This window comes from Corvus cornix, chromosome 1 (assembly GCF_000738735.6).
Source record: "Corvus cornix cornix isolate S_Up_H32 chromosome 1, ASM73873v5, whole genome shotgun sequence".
In the NCBI taxonomy this organism is placed as follows: domain Eukaryota; kingdom Metazoa; phylum Chordata; class Aves; order Passeriformes; family Corvidae; genus Corvus; species Corvus cornix.
Window position 1 is genome coordinate 51,763,035 of NC_046332.1, and position 14,011 is coordinate 51,777,045.

Genomic DNA, 14,011 nt, shown 5'->3' on the forward strand with positions numbered 1-14,011 from the left:
ACCCATTATGTTTCCAGAAGGAAATCAAGCCCTTAAAGATGTCTATTATCTGTCACTGGGAGTATCATGGGAAAGATGAGCATGAGCTGACCTACTTGAGTGTGCTAATGTCTCTCAAGAGTCATGGTCTTCATTGTCCTTTATTTCCTTGATTGCTCTGAAATGACAACACTTACTGTTTTGTCCACTTTTGTTTTGAAATGTCAGCTTATTTCTATCCTCCTCAAAGTCCTACTTATGCCCTTGCTATCTTGCCCAAATTCAGCAATTCTTGGTTTTAAGAGAAGGCTGATTGTAGATTATCACTGAGAAGAATCACTAATCAGCAATGATTCTTTCTGAAAATAAGGACCCTGACACGTGGGGTTTGGGTATTGCAAGATACAGTGTCCTAAAGAACATGTTTCTTGGGTGTTAGCAATGCCCTGAAGAATTTGGTGTTAGCAATGCCCTGAAGAATTTCAAAGGCTTTGAGGATTAACCATATGATGAATTCCTTGAACATCTTATCACACAGACCTACAGACCCAGACACAGGTACTGCTAGCCCAAACCTCTCCTCAGGGACAGCTGATTGTTTCTTTCCCACAGAACTTGGTGCCACTGAAGCCAAATGAAATCCTCTTCAGTCTCCATAAGAGCTCACCTACAACTTCTGGACTTCATGTACTGAGCAAGTGAATGGGAAATCCGAAGTTAATAAGGGACATGGGTGAATGCACAGGAGATCATCAGTTAAGGGGACATTGGTAAAACCCTTCGCTAAGGCTGCTAAGAAGGAAATATCCTGCTACGAGAGTAATGTTTCTTTAACAAAATAAAATGACAGAACAGATTGAAGACACACATCCAGATCCTATGCACTGGAGAATCTTTTTAATTATAAAAACCTATAAAGCTAGATCCTGTCTGCAGTTAACCCAAAGGAGTTCTTCATATAGAAAAAGTTCCAACCTGGCTTAAAGCCAGCAGAAGCAGTAGCAAAAGGAGGCTGGTGTCTAGGAAATGAGTGCATGGGAAGCATGGTGGGGATGAACAAGAAATCCTTCTTTGATCCTAACCCATCCTTATAAAATCCAGCTTGTGCAGTTAAGATAGTTCAGTCAATCAGTGCAGCTCTGAGATGGACTAGTGCCCAAGAACTGAAATGCAACCCAGCTCACTGAGCATCCCCTGCTTCTCTCATCTGTGGGCAAGTCACACTGAAAAGTAGGGACTTTCAAACCCCTGCTCAGTCTGCCTGGTTTAAGTATTGTGAAAAGAAAGCAAATTTTAAATTAAAAAAAAAAGAAGAACAAAAAGAGTTATGTGGAAGTTTAGTTCTATATAAAGACACAAACAAAATAAATGTTATCATCTCAAATCACATCAGTATGTGGTACAACTGGCCTCAATGTATAAATTATGCTCAAAGTTAATATCACTAAGTTAAACAATCATGAATAAAATATTTTTATATAAGTGCTCAGACCAAAATATTATTTTGCAATTACTCTCTATGAAGCATGATGCCTTTTATGAGAAAATACAAGAGTAGTTAAAGACTATTAGTTAGTATAAACACCTGCCTATGTCATCAACTTGAAATACGTGATCTCTGTGCTGTAGGTACTAGGTTCCTTAACAGTTTAAAAAAATTAATACAGCACATTCTTCATATTAGACTTAGGAAACCTTATTAATCATTATGTGACACAATAAAGTACTTCAATTTAAAATACGTGAAAAATAAAGGCGAGACACATATTCACTAAGCCAGGAATCCAAAACACTGACATCCAAGGCTGGTTTGTCATCCCAATTTTCCTTCATTACAAACGGGAAGAAATGCACACCCTGCAGAGGGAAATTAATTTCCTTCAAGATATGTCATATGAATCACCCTATGAAGTTTCCAAGTTCTTTCTAAAGGCTATACAGACTCAGAGGTCTGATGTTACGGTGTCTAGATGAATTCAAAGACAAACAGTTAGCTACTGCCTTTGGAATGACAGTTTTGTAGCTAAGAGGCTTAAGGCAAATTAGACAACTGTTCTCTAGGCAACTTGTATTTGGTTTTATTAATGGTCAAAATTCCTGCTGTAGGGCATCAGTTAGCTAGGGAAAAGCCACTATAGGGAAAGTACATGTGGTGTTGTAGGTATAAATGTACTATGGAACACACCAAATTTGAAAAACAAACTCACTATGCCAGCATAAACAAGTGAAAGGGATTGACTGCAGCTCTCATAACTTCAGATCATTACCATCAGAAATTAATGGCCAGTACCTCTCCCAGTCTAAAAGAATAAAAATGTTGTCTGTATAACCAAAACACAAATGGGATATTTTAGCTATTTTTCAGTGGAAGATAGGCAGGATCCATTCAGCAGTCAGTGCTGAAGTGCAGCAGAAGGATTCCTTTTGAAGTGTTTAATAATAATGAGCATTTCCACATGAACATCAGTTAAAACTATTTCATCACTGAGAGATAATTTCTGCATGTAGTGGACTAAGGTACACTGTGGCACTGGCAATGCTGAGAACATTTGAAGAAAGAATCTGTTGGTGCTTTCCTTGCTCCACAGATACAATGTGTTCTCTCTGGAAAAGAGACACCTTGCCCTTGGATGTGAGCACCCAGAACTGTGTGTTTTTCTTTTGCAAGAGTCCAGCTGACACTCCCATTGCCCTTGGCACAACTAGAAGCTGTATTTCAGCTACCCAATCCATTCACAAACTCCTAAAAATTCTGAGAACAGACAACAGGATATTTAAATTACGTTGCAGACATTGTTGCGATGTCTGCATCAGTATCAGCAAAGTCAACAGGACCTCAAGACAGCTTAGAAGAAAACCAATGTCTATTTATTGTCTCCTCTGAAAATGTTTATTTTGGTTGTTTGGGGGGGGGTTTTGACACCACTAGGGTAAGGTTCATTTTTCCTTGCTTCAGCTGTGTGAAATCAAACAACAATCAGCAACAATAAATATCTGATTCTTTCCACTCTATGTCAGGTTGGATGGATTAGTTGGTTCACTGGAGGTTTCTGTCTCTCTCCAGTGACTATACAAGGAATGTAGGTGGTTGGTGTTTACAACTACAATCAAATTTGTGTGTCCTAGGTGAAAAAAAACACAGGCCTTCCCTTCAAAAATCCCTTTTTAGAGCTTTTCAAAGTTTTTCATTAGATTTTTTTTAATTGAAATTAGTATATAGGAATGAACTAGGAGTAATCTTAAATCAGACACAATATGACCCTTCATTTCCTGCTATAATCTTATTTTTCATTCCTTTACTCAAATGAAGTAAAGGTTCTGGTTTACTTTTTATAATGGAAATGACGGTAGCAAATCCATGCACAGAATACAATATTTTTTGGCAAAGATAAAATAAATTTAAAGTATATCAATTTTTAGAAGAAAAACATATAGAAGAAAATCTCATTTTAATTGGATGTAAATTTGGTGCTCTGTCTTCTTAGTCCAGTACTTTCTAGCCTGACAGCAAACTGCTAATCTGTTAAAAACATCTGTATGCTAGGGAGTAGTACAGATTTCTTCTTTAAATCTTTGATATTCTTCCCCTGATTTAGGGAACTATAGAAGGAACACAGTTAAAAGTTTACCCATTAATTTAAAAAACACAGGACAGCATTGATTCTACTAGCACTGCTACCCTAGTACCCCGATGTGAGTGGGTACTTTAATTAAATGATGGTTAGAGGGTGAATTTGAATTCTCAGTGAATCCACAGAGAGTCTACTGCAGGAAGGTCTTTACTGGCAGAATGCCTACATCTCTCTAGGAGATGAGATGTAAGGACTAGTGAGGCTCTCAGGCCAGGCCAACTTCTCAGCATACATTTTGGGCTGGATACAGAGCTGTATTAATGCCCCTCTCGTGCTTTATAACCTGGGTTAATAATCACCCCCACTACTCAGACATCACTGAGAAAAATGCTGTGTCCTTTGGCAGCAGCTGCCTCTCTCTGACAGACATGAGAAGCAGACACCTGAGCTGAAAAGTGACAGAACTTTTAAGTAGTTATTGATAGTTTGCATAAGAATCTATTTTTTGAAGAATTCTGTGAAAGGAAACTGGATTGCAGAGGTGGCAGCTGGCAAACTCCCAGAAGTGTACATCCAACAGGCAGTTCTGAGTTCACGCTATTTACAGATTTTTTAGAAGTTAGCCCAGCAGCTAGGAGTACGTGCATGTCTATGCATGTTTTGGGGTTTCTAAATGTACCTTTGAGGCTGATAATAGCATCCATTTATCCTGTATCTACTGACCTCTGTGCTTATTTAGCCTTTATGATGTACTATCATAGCCTGCTCTGCACAGCTGGGATTCAGCAAATCTATCTTAAGAAGGAAGGTTCCTTGTCTTGGCTTTTGCTGCATGGTTAACAAAGAGAGACAGTCACCTGTGGAGGATGCTTGTTCTGTTATAAAGGAGATGACACAATACAGAGGATGGTTTACTCTCTCCTTCAGCCCTTCTCTTTCCAGGAAAGGAAGAGAAACACTGCAGGTTCACCTTGATAGCTGGCAAATAGGTATTTCATGTGAGTTCAAGGTTATCAAAAGTAGCCACAAAAAGTTAGCCTGCATGCTGCAAGATCTACAGGAGGCTGGTGTCCTCCTAGGTGCCAGCTCTAAATCAACCAATCCGTGCTTTGCCTGACTAGCTGGCATAAGGACATGAGGAGCCCAGGACCTCTTTTGCCAGTAGGGTCTAAGGTGTGAATGCAGGTAGCATAAGCTTTCTGATTCTCTGAGCCAAGGAAGGATGTACTTCTGGTCCTTAACACTGGTATCAGAATCGCTCTGAAGAACCAAAACCAAACCAAACAAAAAGACCTCGTGTATCCTGGAAAACCAGCATGTGCTGAGCTAGGACTGGAAGAGCTTAAGGGCACCACCCCATGGCTTGGCTGCTACAGGGCTGTCCATGCACCAGTGGTGGGATGGAGGCCTTTGCCTCCTGGGGAAAGGTTGCTTGCTCCTCAGAAGGTTTCAATGATATGTAGAAAGCATCTCCAGGAGAATCTTTTTCTCCGAAAAGCCAAGTGAAAAATCTTTCTCCATTTACTGTTCCCCTTTCTACCCACTGCATAATATACCAGATAATATTATTATAACATTCCAGTGGTTCATCTGACATGCACAAATATGTCAGAAGCTTTTGAGATGAATGTAGCGAGCACAGACTCAGTGATCAAGAAATTGCAGAAACTGTCAGACTTCAGAGATTAGGTTTGACTGGTTCGTAATCTTAGACAAACATAAAATTCACTCAAATTTAAGGAAGCTTTCAGCCCACATTTGCTGAAAAATAACTTAGTTGTAAAAAAAAAGGAATTTTCATCCAAGGTTCTTTTCAGTTTTTGTCTCACATCAGTCAATATCTAAACCAGAAATATAGTTGTAAAAGAGTGGAAGAAGTACTTTGAGAATTTAAACCAAAACAGAAGTTTGAAGGGAGAAGAAAAACCTCAAATGAAACCAAAACAGCCCACAACTCCAAGAAGAATATGATATAATAGCAAAGTCATTTATTTGTTACTTTTAGTCTTTGTGGCACACTAAAAGCCTTTTAATTCCTTTGAAAACTTCACTGTGCAAAAAAATTGTCTTATTTTCAGTTGTTCTTGACAGTCTCAGATTCTATTAGACTGAAAGGTAATGCCCCTTTGAAGGACTTCTGCATGCGTATCTGTTACAGAAAGATTTAATTTGCTCAGCCTTCCCCTGTATTCACTACATAAAACTATATTAATTAATGTGTATTTAGCCAGGAGAGTTTCTTTTTTCAGCAACAAATCGCAGTGGACATGAGGATCCTGGCACCATTGCTGCTGGTGTTACACTAACACTATGCTACACTACTTAAGGCAGTGTCAGTGTAATAAAGCAAGGGCAAGTTTGGCTTGTCTTTCTCCATGATTCAGGACTTGTAAAACAGATGGTTTCTGGAATTTTGTTTTGACACAAAACATGGTGATGGAAGATTGACTTACACACAAAGTTTTACACACAAACTTCTTTCAGTAATGAAGAATATTGTATTTGAGAAAGTAACAAGAATATAATCCAACACAGCTTAAAACTGAACAGAAAAAGTAATGATAATTCTGACACTCATAAAGTCATTAGGTATCTGAATAGAACAATTCATCATCTATTTTTATCTGATATTTCTTTAAACAGGTTATAACAGAGTCTTTTCTTCCTGCTTCTATGCTGCCTTTCTGTAAGATAAGTTATGGTGACTTAGTCATCATTTTCAGAATTAATTTAGTCCCTTTTAACACTGACTAGCAGCACCACCAGAGGCCAGCGGAGATGCCAGATAGGATTTTCCCTGTTGATTTTGCCACCTCACACCAGTGAATCAAATCCCATAAAAAGCTGACAGATTAAACAGTGTGCTGGTATGGAGACAGGTCTCAGGTCCTGGGAAGAGCAGTAATGCACATATTTCCTTGTCATTTAAGTCAGGCAATAAACACACACACACAAAGGTGAAAGCTAATCCCTTAACAGTTTTCTCTATGTGTGTCCTTCAATATATACTTGGTGGTCTCTCCACACTGAAGAAATGCAAGCCCACTGTCACCAAGAGCAGAGCCACATTGGTCAGGACCCAACATTTTCAGTAGATAAGCAAAGATATCTCAAAAAGATAATCAAAATCATACCAGATCTGTAGTGACCTCAATTTCACTTAAATTTCAGCTAGCAGTATTTGGCTCTAAATAGCATGAGATAAGAAGAAATGGAATTTTTTTCTGGAGCTATTTTAAGGGCAATGACTACTATACATAGAGTCAGAGTAAGTGGCTGAAGTTAAATTTAAACGACAGACATATTTTTGTTTTCCTGTTTCCAAATAGAGTCTCATCTGCTCCTAAGCCTGAACAACAGAAGAAAAAAGAGAAAAACATAGTAAAGAATGCCATCCTTCTGCAAACAAAACCAAGGCCTTTCAATGTAGAAGGCAACACCAAAGGAAGACCAAACTGTGTTTGGTTTTAGCTATTTTGATATTGAAGGACAAAGTTTATTTCTGAGTCTTGCCTAAAAAATGGGCGTAAATTCAGGTCTTCCAGAATTTGTTCTTTTCTAAAGCAGGTCTAAAGCACTCTCACTGGTGCCTGGCCTCTCTAACTGTACACGAAACTATTGCTTAAGTGAATGAGGCTAATTTATGGAAAATTCAGTATGCTTGTACAGAAAACCTTGCTAAGTTATCCAGGTGTGGGCTTTGGAGCAAATAACATAAACACTGAAATGTTCCATATCACTGCAGTACAATTAAATTTGAAAATTCAATCAAACTGGACTTAAAGGTGCTGTAATGTTAGTATTTATAATGTTGGTGTAGAACTTAAACTATTTCCCATTCTGTCTATTCTGCATTCTACAGAAAACCTCTATGCGTGCTGTTTCTTAGAAATATTTATTTCTCAGACGAAACCAACATGCAATCTCTGGTACCTATTTTTTTATTTTTTGTTTGTGGAGTACCCATTCTCTGTAACAAAAACACACATTAGAAGGTGTTTTTATTTACTTCTACCTGAAAGGTGTTGTAATGTTCGAAGAGCCATCTCACAAGTCACGTGTAGAGAAATTTAAAATTCGGTTGCCATGCTAACAGGAAGTCACTCAACTAAGTCCAGTAAAACAAAAGTGCATAAATTACATTTCTGGTAAAAAACAGGGAAATAATAGATTAACACATCCGTAGGTTTGGACAACTGTAGCCACAACTACAGTTGTGTCCCTTGGTAGAGTGCTGAATTTCTGTCGGCATTTAAACCTCCAGAGCATCAGCTGCTTCCTCCCAAGAAGACCATAGCCTCTCTCCCACCACCTCAGGAGTCAGGGCCTTGCCCGTGTAAACCCCACGCGGGGATGAACCCACCAGCCCCTTCCTATTGTCCAGGAACCACTTCACCCTGCTCTGCCTCTGCCATCTGCATCTCGCCGTCCTCCAGGTCCCTCCTGGGGGCTTCCTGACAGGATGCCCGCCTTCCCTGGAGGGTCCCTGCGGACTGCGCCGGCGGGGAGCGAGGTCCCCTCGGGGAGACACGCCTGCGGGGATACCGCAGCTGCGGCCGTCACTACCGTGGGGACCAGGGGCGGCCCGCGGCGCGGCTCCCGCACCCACCCGTGTGCGCGACAGGCGAACTCCCGCTCTGGCGCTGCCGGGGGCCGCGGTGCGCTCAGCGCCGGCAGGAGCCGCGGGGGCGAGGGCGGGCCGGCGGGGCCCCCACCTGCGCGGGTGGCAGGTGCGGAGCCTCCTCCTGCCCCGCGCAGCGGCCCCGGCCCGCTCCCTCCGGCACCCTGGGCGCTCCGCTGGGCTGCAGGTGTCACCCAGCGACCGAAGGATGCCGCTTCCCACGGCAGCGGCTGCCAGGGAAAAATACGTTTATTACATACCAGAGGAAGGAAGAGATCCTAATACTCCTCTGGACTATCACCAAGGGCCAAGGGCGTGCATGATGTCGCTTTATGCTGCTTGCGTCGGCGGAAAAAGTTACCTTAGACAGTCCTAGGGACTTCTTTTCCTTTTTTTTTTTTTTTTTTTCCCAGAGGGTCAAAAAGGTAATCAGAGGCTCAGAAAGATAATAGATCAAAGTTGATGAAAACTTACTTGGTTTAGGTGCTTGCAACGACAGCCGGCATCTTCCGACAGCTGTTTTAACAGGTCACATTTTTCCATGGAAGTTGTACCCTTTTCAATCCTGTTTGTAAATTAAATCCTTTTAGAAGGTGTTTGCTTTATTTCACTGGCTGCCGTCCGTCTCAGGCACTATCCACATTTTTTACTTTATTTTCTCCATGTTTCCTACACATGCAGGCACTCTCGGACGCACGCCCACGAGTCAGCGGGTGCCCATCACCTCCGGTCGGGGGGACCGCTCCTGTCGCCGGACTCCGCTGCAACAGATGAGAGGCAGGTTCTTCCCCGGTTGCTTAGCGCGGCGTCTCCTTGTTCCCTCGGTAAGCCTCATGCCGGCTGCAAAAAGTACCAGCTCCTCCCGACGCGGCGGTCCCCTCCGGAGCGCGGGCTGCGCGGCGCGGGGAGGGGGGAAAGACACCCCAATAGCGGCAGAAGGAGCGCGGAGGGGCACACGCCGAGCTTCTCCGTCCTCGCCGCCGCGCTCTCTCCTGGGCCGGCCGCGGGCTCAGCCTCGGCGGGCGCTGTCCCGCCGCCCCCCGCCCGCCCGGCCGCCGCCCCCGCCGCGCTGCCCCCGCGCCCGCGCCGCTCTCCGCGCCCGCCGCCGCCCGCCTGCGCCCCCCCGCGGCCGCGCCGCGCACCGCGCGGGGCTCCGCGCAGAGGCCGCCCCAGGGCGCTCCGCGGGGCTCACCGCCTGCCGCCCCGGGGACGGGGAGGAGCGAGAAGGCGCCCGCCGAGCGCTGGAGCGGGGCTCGTCGGCGAGCCGAGGACGCGCACCGCTCGGGACCGCTCGGAGGCACACGCACCAAGGAGCAGCCTCGACTCCGGAGAAAGTTGGCTATTACATCCCTCCGCATCTAGGAAAGCCCTGACCCGCTCCATGCAGCCGCGGTGGGGCTCTATGAGTCCGCCTCCGCGGGGGCCTCGCCCGCCGCGCTTCGAGCCTACAGCTGAGGTTTGCTCCAGGTAGCTCGCCCGACGCTCCTTCCCGAGGCGCAGCAAAAGCTCTGCCCTGGGTGCGCCACTCGGCGCAGCCTCCAGCCGGGTGGTCCCTGCCCCCTGCGCCGCCCCAGCCTCGCCCGGTGCCCCTGGGTCAGCCCGGCCTGGACGTTAACGGGATAAAGCGGCAGCCAAGATTAGTAATAGAGGAGCAGAGGGAATGAGGCTGCTAGACACCCAATTCCTCACTTTACTTCTCTTTTCCCTAAAAAAATTATGACAGAACTTAAATACACGAGCTAAGAAATGGTAGGAAAAAGATGCAACGTACAGAGACAGAGATGCATAACAGAACATCCAAGTCTTTGCTGAGTTTTGATTGCTTGGTTGGGGGATAATAATAATAATAATAATAATAATAATTTGAGGTCTGTTTGGAGTCAGCCCCGCGTTGGGGTCTGGACACGATGCGGGCAGGGGGCCACCCGCCACCGTGTGCAGAGCTTGCCGTGCCCGGGCGAGCATTCCTCAACTCCGGCCCACTCCTGCTTCTCCTCCCCGCCGGGAGGATGGCCCCCGCCCGGTACTGCCGGGCAGCATGCCACCGCTTTCGCACTTTGCTCGTCTCTTTGGGTGAATAGCTTCCACCTGGGGGCTCCGGGAGAGAAAGGGGTGAAATAAGCTCAGGGCAGCCCCGGGAAGGGCCGTCTCAGCAGGGCGTGCAGTGTCACACAGGCAGCCCAGCCGCTAACAGCCCCTTTGCTTCCCGCACCGCCGGCGCGGGCGTGTCCCTCGCGTTGGGTTTCACCTGCCTCCCTGGATCACCGAGGAGTGAAGTGCTTGCCAAAGCAGGCGAGCCTGAAAATGTCACTACAGTAAATGTGAAGAAACCGCCAGCCACAGCACACTCGAAGGCAACTGTGAGAACAGGCACCAGACCACCAGACCTCCATGGGCAGCAGAGGTGATGCAATTAATCTGCATTAAGCTGTGCAGTGAAAATGCCACATGGATTCTGCTCTGAGACTTCCACGGTTGCAGCATCAAGTCTCTACATCAGACTGCTGTGTGAACCACTGGCGTACGTGTTTAAGATGTGCCCCAAATCAGGCACTGCTGAGATTTCAGTGGGAACATCATGCCTTTGGGGACCTACTCAGAAAGCAGCCTCACGCCACAGAGCAGCATGCAGTGCAGGCAGTCTGTAACAGGTCTCTGTGTGTCTCTTCCTAAAAGATGACAATTGAACGCGTGAGATCAACTAATGTCAGTTCAAATACAGATCAAATGCCAAAAGCAGCTGCTTGGAAAGCTGAGCCAGCCATTCTAATAAGCACACATATGTGTATGCAAATGTTTGTGTATAAACACATAGACCCACCCATACATATCCACACAAAGGCAAGGAGAGAGCGTTGGGTAAGTAGAGGCACACTAGAGGGCCAGAGAGCCTGCAGTGAAGGCTACGGCTGCTCCATCAGATTGTATTTGAATTGGCAATGTGAGCACATCAAACTATTATTGGAGCATATTTGTACCTCTTGTGCAGGCTACCAACAGCACTGGTATTGCTCTGTGTTGCTACAGATTGGAAGTGTAACCACAGCTTACTACCCAGAGCCGAGTGCTTTTTTCCCCCCACATATTTCCTTATTAGATCATGAGAAGCCAACTTCTGGCTTGAGTGTAATATTTAATTTTGCAGAAGCAAATATCTCTATAATTAACAGTATTTCCTATGTCTTTTCATGCATATTGTGACATTTCTACTCTGCAGGGGTGAGCGCAACATGGCACTATCAATGTGTTTTACGTTTTCTGGCATTTTACGTATGATAACCCATTAGCAGTCTCCCATGGGTCTTCCCAATGCTTATAATTCCTTATTAAACTAATGTTCAGATAAAATCTCTGTGGTGTTACTCAGATGAGAATTAAGTAAACAGAATTTTACCTCTGGTTCAGGACAGTGTGGTCGGGATCCTCGCAACATTTTGAGTGTATGCTAGTATGTTTTAATCCTAGCGTGTACCTAGCTGCCAAATGTTTCTCAGCAGTGAGTACTGTGGCCAGGAGAGAGAAGTAAAGGGGAAAAATTAAACATTCTGTGAAACCTCTATCACATGTTGAGGTTTTATGGGGGATAAATAGCATGACTGGGCCTTTCCTTAATCTGCTCATAGTGTCCCACCAAAACAAGTTCCCTTTAGGACCTTCTCCGTTTCAACCTCCTGTATTACATCCTCCTCCTCAGAACACCTACTGACACATGCCCAGGTGCTGACCATTTTCAATTCAACCTAATCTTACATAACCAAAAAACCAAACAGACTGGGATTTTCCCCTCTCTCTGCAGTTCGTGCAAATATCACTAGGATATATGTTTTGGTTTTATTTCATGAACAGAAAAACACAAGATTAAAGACAGCTTGAAAAACAAGATAGAGTTGGAACACTTAGGAAATACTATTTAATTTCACCTTCTGTTATTAATGGGTACAGGTAAGAACAGCTGCAGCATCTGTGATTCGGTATAATTTTACCCAAATCAGGTAAGCTGACCTGCCTCATTATCTTTAACAAAGAAAGGGAAAAGCAATGCAGAAATTTTAACCATATTTGCTCAGTTAGTACCAGGTAAAAGGTGCCATAATATTTTTATGTCTCAGCTCCTTCTCTTCATGTGTTAATGACAGCTTTTCTTACTAGCATGAACATATAAGAGATTCTGAAATTTTATCCAAGATGGAGATTTATAGGCATAAGAAAGACACTTATACTAATTATTTAAAATATTTTTATTCAATTTCTTAAAACATTATTTGTATTTTTATTGGTTTGGGATAATGGAGGAAGATTTTCTCAGATTTCTTATTATTCTCATGTAATTTTAAATATGCTTCTGCCAATCTATTGCTCATTAGCAATGATGTAAGATCACACAGTACAAGAGTATCTCTTGTTGCAGTTTAGGGTTTTTTTCTATGTTTGTTTTGGAGACTGCAGTTGTACACAGAATAAGGCTCATAATTTTTTTCTCTGTATTAATCTAATTCATGAAATCTGTAACAAGTTAATTTCATTAATTCTATTGTTACAGACTGTGCAGTTCTCCAAGACAGAACTCTGCAAGCAGCAAATGGTTCTTGCCAGCCCACACCAATCATTCCATAATATTAAGTCTTTCCTTCCACATAACTCAGTGTATTGCCATTTATGTACTTAAATACCATTAGACAAAACTCAAGTTTCTGGGACTTGAGAAAAAAAGATTCCTTTTATTGACTGATTGATTAATGTGGATTCTGTGAAAGAGGGTGGGGAACCCCAGCAGAAATCTGTTATTTTCTATGAAACATTTGTTGGCAGAGATACCACTCTTGTGAAGGTTTAGTGGGGCAGAACGGTTGTGAGTGAAGAGAGAGACAGGAACATGGGACGGAAAGGAGAACTAGAGGAAAAGATTGACCCAGGGATGTGAATAAATAGTAACACTTTCTGTAAAACAAGCAAGTACTGACCTCAACTGTAGGACTCTTTCCCTTAGGTTGTTTTTCTATGCCAGACTAGTATCTTGAACTATATTTCTTTTGAGGCTTTTTTTTTTTTTTTTTTTTTTGGGGGGGGGGAGGCTTGGGTTTTTTGTTTTTTATTGTTTTGGTTTGGTTTTTTTTCATTAAAAGGTAAAAATAAAAAAAAATACAACATGTCTAACACAAGTGAGCTACTAGAAAAAATTTACAATACCAATATTTGGCATTTGCTTAACCTTAATTTCGGTTCATGACAAGCAAATTCTTGTCTGACTTTTTCTCAAGACTTCCAAGTTATTCAGGTAAGAAGATATTTGTGGTTTGTATTTTAGTAGCAGGAAGAAAGTCGCTTAGCTTCATTGACAGTTAAATTGCTATTTAATTTTATTATTTCAGTTTACATTAGAAATATGCAGAATTCTATGTAGATTCCCATTTTATTGCTACTTGAATCTCAACAATTCATATTTTTGGTGGACAGCAAGCAATTAATCTACTTTTATCTGCCTACATTTGTCAGTTCCATAGAATTCACATTTGTTATTTTTAATGACATGCTACAAGCTCTTTCTCCCTTCTTCTAACCGGAGTTTTTGAATGATTTAAGCTTGTTTTTCTTACATCAGAGGATGGAACTTGGTGCAGTAAGGTCCACTGCTTTCTTTTGCAATTTTTAATGAATAGTAAGATAACATCAGTAAAGTTTTTGGTGTTTTTCAAAGTAATTTAATTTTTGTCCTCCATGATTATTTTCATATATGTCTGTGCTTCCCAGTAAGCACTTACTTTTCTGTCAGAATACTCAGCTGTTCCATTTTGAGGTTTTTCTGGCACAGTCTTTCAGTGTAGGGGTTTTAGGAAGGCAT

The 14,011-nt window shown here is 43.1% G+C and overlaps 1 protein-coding gene across 2 annotated transcripts in view; it reads right to left on the reverse strand.

Annotated features, from left to right (window-relative positions):
• TRPC4 (transient receptor potential cation channel subfamily C member 4) overlaps window positions 1–9,807 on the reverse strand; it is a 133,979-nt gene extending 124,172 nt beyond the window's left edge. The window contains exons 1-2 of one of the 2 annotated variants that reach the window (XM_039566770.1): window positions 9,480–9,807; window positions 8,647–8,933 (exon numbers count right to left, since the gene is read on the reverse strand). The gene's annotated coding sequence lies outside the window, so the exon portion shown is untranslated. Of the gene's footprint in view, window positions 1–8,432; window positions 8,607–8,646; window positions 8,934–9,479 lie in introns of those variants that run through there. The other variant, XM_039566776.1, reaches the window with a different exon arrangement.
• Between the last annotated feature and the right edge of the window lie 4,204 nt (window positions 9,808–14,011).